At 45.2% G+C, this 13,039-nt stretch overlaps 1 protein-coding gene across 1 annotated transcript in view; it reads left to right on the top strand.

Moving 5' to 3' along the window:
* The window catches only part of ASB11 (ankyrin repeat and SOCS box containing 11), a 94,110-nt gene that overhangs the window by 780 nt on the left and 80,291 nt on the right, over positions 1-13,039 (top strand). The window lies entirely within an intron of this gene.

Genomic DNA, 13,039 nt, shown 5'->3' with positions numbered 1-13,039 from the left:
AGGGTGGGCAAAAGGAAAAATAATGAATTTATTCTGTATAAGAGCTTGTAGTTTGTTGGCTGAGCTGTAATTTTTATTGCTATCACAATATGGTATATATGACTTTTTGATCATCTTTTATATTTTTTTCCTAGAGAAAAGCAAAAACATTAATATGGTCATTAAAGTGCTTGTCAACCTTTGGGGGGGGACATTTTTATTTTTACCTAAGTACATGTATTTTAGGCTAAAAATCAGTATTGCAATTGGATTTTGTCACAGACACTGCCTGCACGTGACTAGGATGTGACTGTCAAGGGGTACTTGACACGAGCGGGTCACGTCCTCCTAGGAAATCTGGGATTAGAAAGTCACTACGTATTGTGAAATGCAGATCTTCCATTTAACTAATGTGTTTGTGTTTCATATTAAATAAATTTTGTTTCCTTTGGTGCTGAAGAGGTTAATGACCCTTTCTATGCCGGTTAGAAACTTGCAGCTCCATCTCACAGCTCCTTCTGAGCTGGTCATTTCCTCTCTCTATAAAATCTGATCAGACCTTTTCTTGCCAGTGAAAGCTTTAATTCCTGGTTCCTTTGAGACGCTGGACTGAATTGGAGATCGTTGTTGCTACAAGAGATTGTTGCTTGCTGTTTTTGGGTCTGTGCTTTCCTCATTGGCCTATTCCCATTTGGTTGGTACATTCCTATCCCTCACTATATACCTCTCTACCTTTGATGAGTGTTTTTGTATGTTTGTTGCTTTCTGTTATCCCTGATTGTCTTGCATGTTTATACAATAGCATTTCTGTCCCAGGCCCCCGGGGGGAGGGGGAGTGAACGGCTGAGGTAGTAACAGGAAAACAGTGAGACTGGTGGCTCAAATCTCCTCACCTTTAGAGGGACCTTTTGGAAGCAGGGATTGTTAGGGCCCCAGTGCTAGGGACGGTTCAGGGCCCCTTTCCCTAATCACGTACACTCACTGCGTGACAGTACTGCACTTCTCCACTGACCTATCGCAATAGGCTGAGACAAGCTAAGCACTCACCGCACAGCCATTTCATACATCTACACCACCAGGGCTGGACTTGGACAAAAAACAGCCCTGGCACACACCCCACCAGCCCACATATTATAACACCCATCACCCCTGATCAGTGAATTTTGCTTTTCTTGGTCATGCCCCTCACTACTTTCTTAAAGGAGTTATTTGACGTGTCACATGTGAATGGTGCAGCAATGCATAGTATCGACCACAGCTACATCTACTTGGTGCTCTTCAGAGCTATGGCAGTTATAGGAATACTAGCTATTGAACCCGTTCTACGCCCGGGTGGCAAGCATTTATATTGGCATATGGTCTCCATCCTGGTATGTGGTGCTTCCATCCTGCGCTCTAATCTTGTCATGTGCTGCTACCATCTTTCACCCCCATCCTGTCATGTGCAGCCCCATCATGTCATGTGCTACCCTCTTCCTGAGCCCTCATCCTATCATGTGCTCCATCCTGCACCCCAATCCTGTCATGTGGTGCTCCCATCCTGCGCCCCCATCCTGTCATGTGGTTCTCCTCATCCTGCACCCCCATGCTGTCATGTGCTGCTCCCATCCTGCACCCCAATCGTGTTATGTGCTGCTTCTATCCTGCACCCCTATCCTGTCATGTGATACTCTCTTCCTGAGCCCTCATCCTGTCATGTACTCCCATCCTACGCCCCCATTCTGTCATGTCATGCTCCCATCCTGCACCCCCATGCTGTCACGTGGTGCTCCCATCCTGCACCCCCGTTCTGTCATGTGCTGCTCTCATCCTGCGCCCCCGTTCTGTCATGTGCTGCTCCCATTCTGCGCTCCCGTTTTGTCATGTGCTGCTCCCATCCTGCGCCCCCTGTTATGATTGAACTGGTGGTTAGGAGCACTAGAAATGACCAGATGAGCAAACTAGTAATACAGGACGAGCTCTGGGAAGTGGGAGCTCTGCTGACCGCAGCCCCTAATACTATCAAACAACAACTAGAAATAGCTGTGGAGCGTTCCTGACTCTGCCTAGACGCCTCTTCACAGCCTAAGAGCTAACTACCCCTAAAGACAGAAAATACAGCCTACCTTGCCTCAGAGAAATTCCCCAAAGAAATAGGCAGCCCCCACATATATTGACTGTGAGTTAAGATGGAAGTCACAAACACAGGAATGAAATAGGTTTCAGCATAGGAGGCCAGACTTACCTTTTCTATCCTCAGTCTGTTTAGTTATCTTTGCGGTCAGCATAAAAACTAACAAAAAACCACGCAGAGTGTGCAAAGAAACCACCGCACCGACTCATGGCGCGGTGGTGCCACTCTGCATCCCAGAGCTTCCAGCTAACAGGACAAAATCATGATAGCAAGCTGGACAAAAAACAGTGGTAACAAAAAAGCTAGCAGGGACTTAGCTTTTGCTGAAGTAGACAGGTCATCTGAAAGATCCAAGAGGACTGAACCAGTACTAGGGCATTGACAGCTGGCATCAAGTAACGATCTGAGTGGAGTTAAATAGAGCAGCCAGCCAAGGCCTGAACGAGATCAGCTGGAGAAGAAATCTCAGAACCAGCAGCTCCACTCACAGCCACCAGAGGGAGTCCATGAACAGAACTCGCCGAAGTACCATTCACAACCACAGGAGGGAGCTCGAGAACAGAATTCACAACAGCCCCCATCCTGCCATGTAGTGCTCCTATCCTGCGCCCCCATGCTGTCATGTGCTGCTCCCATCCTGCACCCCCATTCTGGTATGTGCTGCTCCCATCCTGCGCCCCCATCCTGTCATGTGCTCTCTTCCTGCGCCCCCATTCTGTTATGTGCTGCTCCCATCCTTCGCCCCATCCTGTCATGTGCTGCTCCCATCCTGTGCCTCTATCCTGTCATGTGCTGCTCCCATCCTGTTATGTGCTGCTCTCATCCTGCGCCCCATTCTGTCATGTGCTGCTCCCATCCTGCGCCCCCATTCTGTCTTGTGGTGCTCCCATCCTGCACCTCCATCCTGTCATGTGCTGTTCTCATCCTGCGCCCTCATCTTGTCATGTGTTGCTGCCATCCTGCACCCTGTTCTGTCATGTGCTGCTCCCATCCTGCGCCCCCGTTCTGTCATGTGCTGCTCCCATCCTGCGCCCCCGTTCTGTCATGTGCTGCTGCCATCCTGCACTCCCGTTCTGTCATGTGCTGCTCCCATCGTGCTCCCCCATGCTGTCATGTGCTGCTCCCATCCTGCGCCCCATTCTGTCATATGCTGCTGCCATCCTGCGCCCCCATTGTGTTATGTGCTGCTCCCATCCTGCGCCCCCATCCTGTTATGTGCTGCTCCCATCCTGCGCCTCCATTCTGTCATGTGCTGCTCCCATCCTGCGCCCCCGTTCTGCCATGTGCTGCTCCCATCCTGCGCCCCCATCCGTCCTCCGTCCCACCGCAGCGTGCCACTCCTTCTTCCGGGTGCTCTAGCTGTGACTGTTCAGTCAGAATGCAGCGCCGGCGCGCACTAATCGCGTCATTGCGCCCTCCGACCTGAATGTCACTGGCAGAGAACGCGGAAGACGGCGGCTCGCAGCGGTGGAAGGGGGGACAGGTGAATATAGCATACTCACCCTCCTGGCACGTCTCTGTTTCTCCGTCGGAGATCGCAGTATGCGTTCAGTGCTCACGCATACCGCGATCTCATCTGTGGGGTCCAGACTGCGCAGTCTATAAAGTGGTGGGACAGAGTGACGCTCCTAGCATTATATTATAGATGTGCAATGTATATATATGGGAGAGTGTTGTGGATTCTGTTTTTGGGCTCCCTCTGGTGGTTACAACTGGTACTGGGTGACTTTGGTGGGTTGCGGTCTCTGGTTTCCACCTGTCCATCAGAGGCTGGGTGTTTCCTATTTAACCTGGCTTTCCTGTCATTCTCTTGCCGGCTATCAATGTATCAGTGTGTCTCTGTTACCTTTGCTACCTGCTCCTAGGCCTTCAAGACAAGCTAAGTCTGGATTTCCCTGTTTCATGTTTGCTTTCATGTTTTTAGTCCAGCTTGCAGATATGTAATTCTCTGCTGCTGGTTGCTCTAGTGGGCTGAAATTACCACTCATGTACCATGAGTTGGCACATGAGTTCAAGTAATTTCAGGATGGTATTTTGAAGGGTTTTAAGCTGACCGCGCAGTTCACCTTTTGTATCCTCTGCTATCTAGCTTAAGCGGGCCTCATTTTGCTGAATCTGTTTTCATAACTACGTTTGTGCCTTCCTCTCATTTCACCGTCATTATATGTGGGGGGCTGCTATTTCTGTGGGAATATTTCTCTGGAGGCAAGATAGGTCTGTGATTCTTCTGATAGGGGTAGCTAGATCTCCGGCTGGCGCGAGACGTCTAGAGTCCCCCCAGGAACGTTCCCCAGCTGCTGTTAGTTGAGTGTTGAGGTTCAGGATCGCGGTCAGCTCAGGTTCCATCACCCTAGAGCTCGTCCTGTTTTTGCCCGTGTTATGTGTTTAATTCCCTGCCATTGGGAACATGACAGGAGAGATACTGAGATTAACACACAGTATACAGGACAAGAGAACTGGCACTGTGCAGTGTATATATACAGAATATTAAATATACAGAGTATTACACCCAGTATACAGGACAGGAGAACTGGTACTGTGCAGTGTGTGTATGTATGTGTATATATATATATATATATATATATATATATATATATATATATATATATATATATATATATATATATATACCAGATGGTGGCCCGATTCTAATGCATCGAGTGTTCTAGAATATGCATGTCCACGTAGTATATTGCACAGCCTATGTAGTATATTGCTCAGTCCACGTAGTATATTGCCCAGCCACGTAGTATATTGCCCAGACACGTAGTATATTGCCCAGCGACATAGTATATTGCCCAGCAACTTAGTATATTGCCCAGTGATGTAGTATATTGCACAGTGACGTAGTATACAGCACAGAGCCACGTAGTATATTGCACAGCGACGTAGTATATTGCCCAGTGATGTAGTATATTGCACAGCAACGTAGTATACAGCACAGAGCCACGTAGTATATTGCCCAGCTACGTAGTATATTGCCCAGCCACATATGTCACAGGTTTAAAAATAAAAAATAAACATACTCACCTTCCGATCCGAGGGCGCCTTGTAGTTCTGTCGCCTGTGCGCGGTGCAGGCGGCAGCTTCCGGTCCCAGGGTGTGATGACGTCGCGGTCACATGACCGTGACGTCATGGCAGGTCCTTCTCGTGCAGGCGCGCAGGGCCTATGGTGATGTCGCGGTCACATGACCATGAAGTCATGGCAGGTCCTTCTCCCGTACCATCGTTGGCACCGGAACCTGCCGCTTGCATGGAGAGGTCACCGGAGCGTCGTGAGGAGCGGGGAAGGTGAGTATATAATAATTTTTTATTTTTTTTTAAATTATTTTTAACATTAGATCCTTTTACTATTGACGCTGCATAGGCAGCGTCAATAGTAAAAACTTGGTCACACAGGGTTAATAGCGGCGGTAACGGAGTGAGTTACCCGCGGCATAATGCGGTCCGTTACCGCTGGCATTAACCCTGTGTGAGCGGTGACTGCAGGGAGTATGGAGCGGGCACTGACTGCAGGGGAGTAGGGAGGGACTAATCGGACTGTGGCCATCGCTGATTGGTCGCGGCAGCCATGACAGGCAGCTGCCGAGACCAATCAGCGAATGATTATCCGTGACAGAAAGAAGGACAGACAGAAAGACGGAAGTGACCCTTAGACAATTATATAATATATATATATATATATATATATATATATATATATATATATATATATATATATATATACAGTACAGACCAAAAGTTTGGACACACCAAAGTGTGCAAAGCAGTCATCAGAGCAAAAGGTGGCTACTTTGAAGAACCTAGAATACAAGACATATTTTCAGTTGTTTCACGCTTTTTTTGTTAAGTATATAATTCCACATGTGTTAATTCATAGTTTTGATGCCTTCAGTGTGAATGTACAATTTTCATAGTCATGAAAATACAGAAAAATCTTTAAATGAGGTGTGTCCAAACTTTTGGTCTGTACTGTATATATATATATATATATATATATATATATATATATATATATATATATATATATATATATATATATACATATATATTAATACAACTGCAATATAACTGCAGTGAATCGCTTCCTATAGCCATCAACAAGCTACTTACACGTCTCAACTGGAATTTTTGACCACTCTTCTGCAAACTGCTTCAGGCCTCTCATATTTGAAGGGCATCTTTTCTCAACAGCAATTTTAAGATCTCTCCACAGGCGTTCAATGGGATGTATATCTGGACTCCATGCTGGCCACTTCAGAACTCTTCAGAGTTTTGTTTCCATCCATTTCTGGTTACTTTTTTTAGTATATGACAGCAGCCAAACCTAAAAAACCCACATAAATCTGGTATTGCTTTAATAGCACCGACCCAAAGAATAAAGTCGCCTAATCACTTATTCCGCTCAAGGAACGACGTAAAAAATAAAACCAATTCTTCACCTGCTGTAAGTAAGGCTCTGCTCACATTTATCCTGCGCTCTGCACTGAGGCGCTTACACCGGAATTTCAATGTCATTTTGTGAAATGCGTGATTCAGACAGAACCCCGGCGGAAGATTCCCTATAATGATGCAGATGGAGGCACTGTGGACACTGTCTGGCCACGTGTGATTCGTCAGTGTCCGTCTTTTTAGGCGTGCGTAAAAGCGCGGTCCGACACAGTTTTGTGCACTTCTGAAAAGATGAAAGCCAGACGGAGTCCAGAGTAACCCTGCTGCCTCATTATAGTGAGTTGATCCCTCGGGGGTTTCATGTAAATCATGTCACTTGGTGATTTAGATGGAAATCCCAAAGTAAGTGCTCAGCGTAGAGAACAGGATAAATGTGATCCCAAACTTTATGTTAAATGTATCCAATAAAATCTTCAACTCGATCCACAAAAATAGCATGTCCCCACTCAGGTCTGTCACCTGTCAATGGAAATATAGGGGACTTCCACGTTACTGGTAGCCCAAAGGCTCTGGAAAAGCACTATGGTTCCTCACACCCCAAAAGAAACACAGCAATTTCTCCTCTCTCAAATCCAAATGCCCCAATCCCTTCTTATCCTCATTGTGCCTACAACACACTTAGCATCCACATGTTTGACATTTCTGTAGCGCTGACAGCCCAACTAATTTACAGGTGCATGTCTCCAGAAGCACAAACTGGGCACTACAACATACTGAGTCACTACAACGTTCTGGTCATTACATTGTACTGGTCACTACAACTTACTGAGCAGTACAATGGTAGTTTGCAATTTACTCAGTAATATCCACTGATGCTTGTTTCTGGAAAACACCCATGGGGTCAAAATTGTCACTACACCTGTTGATAAATTCCCAAAGGGGTATAATTTCCAAAATGGGGTCACTTGAGGAGGGATTCTACTCTTCTAGAACTTAGGAGGCTCCGTATATGGAGTCCGCAAACTATTATAGGAAAATCTGCGTTCCAGGAGTCAAATAGTGCTCCATCCCTCCCGAGTCTCTCCATATGGCTAAGCAGTACTGTACATCCACATATGGGGTATTTCTATGGATCGCCCCCAATAGGGCAATGGGGTACTCGGAACCGGGCCCTTCAGTTCTCGGCGGGGATGTCATGGTGGCTGACCCAGTCCGTGGCCCTAGGGACGTCCGTTGATAATTGGGGGAAAGGTCTTTAAAGGTATAATGTTCGTGAAGCCAAGTGTGGTATTCGGTCAAGGTGACCGACGCTGCTTAGGGGTCCTCTGGGGTGATGTTATGGCAGCCAGATGGTATACCTTCCCACAGGTGAAGTGTATCCCCAGGGCTTCCCAGAGTGTAGATGGCGAATGGTGTGAGGCGCAGTGAATAACGAGGACACCAGGTTGCAGTCTCTTTACCTTTACTGAAGGCTTCAGCGTCCACAGTCCAGGGTACAGACCACAGGGCAGGCAGAGTCCGGCCGGTCTGAAGGCAAATCCAGAGTCCCCTTATCCAGGTGGAAATCAGTAGCCTTCCTCTAGCGCCTGGGTGTTGTAGTACCTCCCTGCTGAGCTTCTCGGTAAGGTCCTCACAACTATTCTGGATGTTAAGTCTCTTTCTGTCTCCCTGATGGATAGGATAGGACAAACCAGTATGACTGGTGGCCTGAGGCTTTCTACAGGGACTCTACCACGCCCTGGCCCCCACAAGTTGCCACTGTGCCTCCTGGGTATAAGGTCGGGCAGCTAACGTGGAATTAACTGTCCTGCCAGTCTCTGAAGTAAAGCGTAGAGATCCTTACTCCCTCGGTGTTCTGGCTACCGGATTACCGCGCCTCAGAAGGAGGCAGCCTTTCACAGGGCAGAGCTCCTTCTGGTTTCCTCTCCTTTTTGCTATGACTTCGTTTCTCACTCACTGCAACACAAATCCCTTCAATGTCTCTTTCTTTGGATGCTGCCACACGTGGGGCAGGCACAGCTCCGTGGACCCTCATCCTCCTCAGACCGCAGTCTGGATCTGACTGGAGCTCACTCCAGCCAGCTTCTCTCTGCTTCTGACTTCTGACTCTGACTAACTTCCTATCCAAGCCACCAGTTTTACCCAACTGTGAGGAGTGCCCTAATAGATAGGAGCATAGCTCCCCCTGGCGGCTTGGAGTGTGAAGTGTGTTGTGTGGTTTGTGATACTTGGTAAAGAGATCTCCTTTATTGCCTTCAGATGTAATATCACTCCCCCAGGTGGAAGAACAACATTACTGCAACGACCAGGACTCTGGGGCGCTGCATCTACATTCAGCAGAAATTATGTGACAAATTTTGGTGCTATGTTTTACCCCTTTCTCCTTTGTGAAAATGTAAAATCTAGGGGTAAAACAAATTTTTTATGGTAAAAATGTAATTATACAGTATTTTCTTAACAGCTCAATAGTATAAAATTCTGTGACACGTCTGTGGTGTCAATATGATCACTGCAACCCTACATTAATTTATCAAGAGGTGTATTTTGTAAAATTGGGTCACTTATAAGGAGTTCTGTTGTTCAGGGGCTCCCCCAGCTGGTTATGGCACCCGCAAACCATAACAGTAAAATCTGCTCTATAATATGGCTCTCCTTCCTTTCTGAGCTTTGCAGTGTGCCTGAAAAGTATTTCCCGTTTACATGTAGAGTATTGGCGCACTCAGGAGAAATTGTTACAACAAACTAAGGTCCATTTTTTCCTATTAGCCCTTAGAAAAATTAAAAACTTGGGGCTAAAACAACATTTTAGTGGTTAAAATGTATTTTTTCTTTCTTCACTGCCCAATTGTATAACAATCTGTGAGGCATATGTGGTGTCAATATGTTCACTGCACCCCTATATTAATTCATTGGGGAGTGTAGTTTGTAAAATGAGTTCACATATGGAGGGGTTCTGGCACCTCAGGGGCTCTACCAATGTGACATGGCACCCTCAAACCATTCCAGCAAAATCTGAACTTCATTACTACTACTACTCAAAAGTAGTTTTCGACCACATATGGAGTGTTGGTGTGCTCAGGAGAAATTGTGCAACAAATTTTTGGGTCCATTTTATCCTGCTATCCTTGTGAAAATGAAAAAATGAGGGGCTGAAACAACAGTTTTATGGGAATTTTTTTTTTTCATATTCCCATATCAACGTTGTAAAATTCTGTGAAGCACCTGGGGTGCTCAATACATGTCCAGATAAATTCCTTGAGGGGTCTAGTTTCCAAAATGGGGTCACTTGTGGATGTTTTCTACTGTTTAAGCACACCAGCAGCTCACCAAACATGTTATGATAGCCCCACACAATTCCATCAAAGTCTGCATTTCAAAATGAAACCCTTATGAAAATGCAAAATTTGGGGTAAAAAAACATTTTTGTTGGAAAAATGTGATTTTTTTTATTGTAATGGCTCAATGTTATAAACTTCTGCAAATCACCTGGGGGTTCAATGTGCTCAGCACACATCTATATGAGTTCCCTGAGGGGTCTATTTTCCAAAGTGCTGTCACTTGTGAGGGGTTTCTACTGTTTATGCACATCCTGGGCTCTTCAAATGTGACATGGCGTCCACTAATTATCCCAGCAAATTTTTCTTTCAAAAAGTCAAGCGGTGCTCCTTCTCTTCCAAGTCCTGCCGTGCACCTAAACAGTGGTTTTCCCCCACATATGGGTTATCGGCGTACTGAGGAGAAATTGCACAACAAATTTTGGGGTCCATTTCCTGTTACCCTTGTGAAAAAAAATGGGTCTAAAGTAAAATTTTTGTGACAAAAAGTTAAATGTTCATTTGCTCCTTCCACATTCCAAAAATTCCTGTGAAGCACCTGAAGGGTTAATAAACTTTTTTAAAGTGGTCTTGAGCATCTTGAGGGGTGCAGTTTTTAGAATGGTGTCACTTTTGGGCATTTTCTGTCATATAGGCCCCTCAAAGTCACTTCAAATGTGATGTCTTCCCTATAAAAAATGTTTTTGTGAATTTTGTTGGAAAAATGAGAAATTGCTGGTCAACTTTTAACCCTTATAACTTCCTAACAAAAAAAATTATGTTTCAAAAATTCTGCTGATGTAAAGCAGACATGTGGTAAATGTTATTTATTAATTGATTTAAGGACATAAAAATTAGAAGGTTGAAAATTGCAAAGTCTTCACCATATTTCTGTTTTTTCCACTACTAAACGCAAGTCATATCGAAGAAATCTTACCATTGTCATAAAGTGAAATATGTCACAAAAAAACTTTCTCAGAATCAGTGGGGTCTGTTGATGCATTCCAAAGTTATTACCTCTTAAAGTGACAGTAGTCAGAATTATAAAATTTGGCCTGGTCATGAAGGTGAAAATAGGCTCTGGGGTGAAGGGGTTAATAGCCTGGAAGCTCCATGTTTATTTCCCCCTTCCCAGACTATTAAGACCAGCTCTCAGCTAGATGCTTATCCCCAGCTGGTTAGTAAAAATTAGGTGGACCCCACGCCATTTATTTCTATTTATTAGCTAAATACATATACAGTAAACTACACACACTGCTCTAATTATATATCTTGATGACATCATTCTATCCTATTCTATTCTGACGATTCACGCTGTGAATTTACTGCTCTTGGCTGATGTAATGATGGGTTTCCTATGAGATGGGTGCATAAAAATCGCACAGCACATGCATGATCCGTGTGTCGTGCTTTCTTTTTTTGTCGCACCCACTGACTCGCATTGGCGAGTCTCGTCCAATATACGCGGCCACTCACAGCATTCTGTGATTTTTCCATCACTTCGAACTGAGGAAAAAAATTGCAGATGAACACATAATCTTTCAATAACATTAGTCAGAGTGCAGTAGTACTGCACTTGTCTGATTTAAACGCAGATGAGTATGAGCCTTAAAACACAGAATCTATGGAAGGCAAATAGTGCAAAAGCTTTAATTAAACCCAATTGCAATTTTTTTTATTTCAATTAAAATGTGTGGGGACATCATAAACAATGGGGGGCCCTGAAAGAGTGGAGGGGCTCTGTAATAATTATAGGGCATAACTCAGGAGACTCTTTGCGTGGAACAAGACAACTACAGGACACAGTTTTATAAGTGGTAAAGTCTATATTATCACACGGTGATTCAAACAGGTGCAGAGAGAAACTCAAGTCCACAATACTTGGTGCAAATATCAAATGCAGCTCAGCAGTCTATAGGAAACTTCAGAGGAAAAGGCAATCACGCAGAAAGTCTATGAAGCACAATTATTCTTGAGGATACTTGACATGAATAAGTCCTTGCTTAGTCCAAAACACAGATAGATATGCTTATAAGGCAGTTCAAACAATATCTTAGCTCAACCAGGGAGGTCTGGATAACAGTCTCAGGTTCTTGCAAAGCAGCAACAGCTTACATGTCCAGCAAATGCAGATGGAAGTAAACACGAGCAGCAGATGAAGGAGGATTACTGGAACTGGTGTATGCAGCAGGAACTCAGAGCAGAGTAGCAGAATAACCCCACAGGTTCACAGGAGCATGTTATGATCCGGTGACCTTGGAGTCACATGAGAGACTTTCTCAGGAGTAGGTGGTACCTGTACTGACTGCAAACCCTAAACTAACACCGCAACTAGAAGTAGCCGTGGGATGTACCTAACACGTCCTAGACACCTCGACACAGCCGGAGGACTAAATACCCCTATAGATGGAAATGGGAATTCTATCTTGCCTCAGAGCAGAACCCCAAAGGATAGGCAGCCCCCCACAAATATTGACTGTGAGTATAAGAGGAAAGACACACGCAGGCAGAAAAACAGGATTTAGCAAAAGAGGCACTTCTAGCTAAATAGAAAAGGATAGGACAGAATTCTAAGCGGTCAGTATTAAAATCCTAAAAATATCCACAGCAGATAATACAAATATTCTACATCTAACTAAAGACATAGAAAGTATATCTGCATCTCCTGAGAATCCAGCATGACTGAAAAATCCAAACAAAGTCTAAGCTGGACAAAAACACAATGAATTGCACTGAATTGCAAAGCACACTGCATGTGTGCACAGAGACAAAAAACCAGACACTTATCTTAGCTGAATTGGCAGCAGGGCATGAGGAACCAGAGAGAGATGCAATCCCTCAAAGAACAATGGACAACTGGCAAGGACTCATGGATCCTGCACACCTAAATACCTAATAGAGCGGCAATCAGCAGAAACACCTGCCCTGGATTACAACCCCAAGACAACTGCACTACCACCAACAACCACCGGAGGGAGCCCAAGAGCAGAATTCACAACAGTACCCCCCCAGTACCGAACCCTCACCAGAGCCCCCAGGCCGATCAGGACGAGCCAGATGAAAGGCACGGACCAAATCAGCAGCATGGACATCAGAGGCAAAAACCCAAGAATTATCCTCCTGGCCATAACCCTTCCATTTGACAAGGTACTGAAGCCTCCGCCTCGAAAAGCGAGAATCCAAAATCTTCTCAACCACATACTCCAACTCCCCATCAACCAACACAGGAGCAGGAGGATC

Source organism: Ranitomeya variabilis, chromosome 3 (assembly GCF_051348905.1).
Source record: "Ranitomeya variabilis isolate aRanVar5 chromosome 3, aRanVar5.hap1, whole genome shotgun sequence".
Lineage (NCBI taxonomy): Eukaryota > Metazoa > Chordata > Amphibia > Anura > Dendrobatidae > Ranitomeya > Ranitomeya variabilis.
The sequence above is the reverse complement of the archived record's forward strand: the minus strand, read 5'-3'. Positions and strand labels throughout refer to the sequence as shown.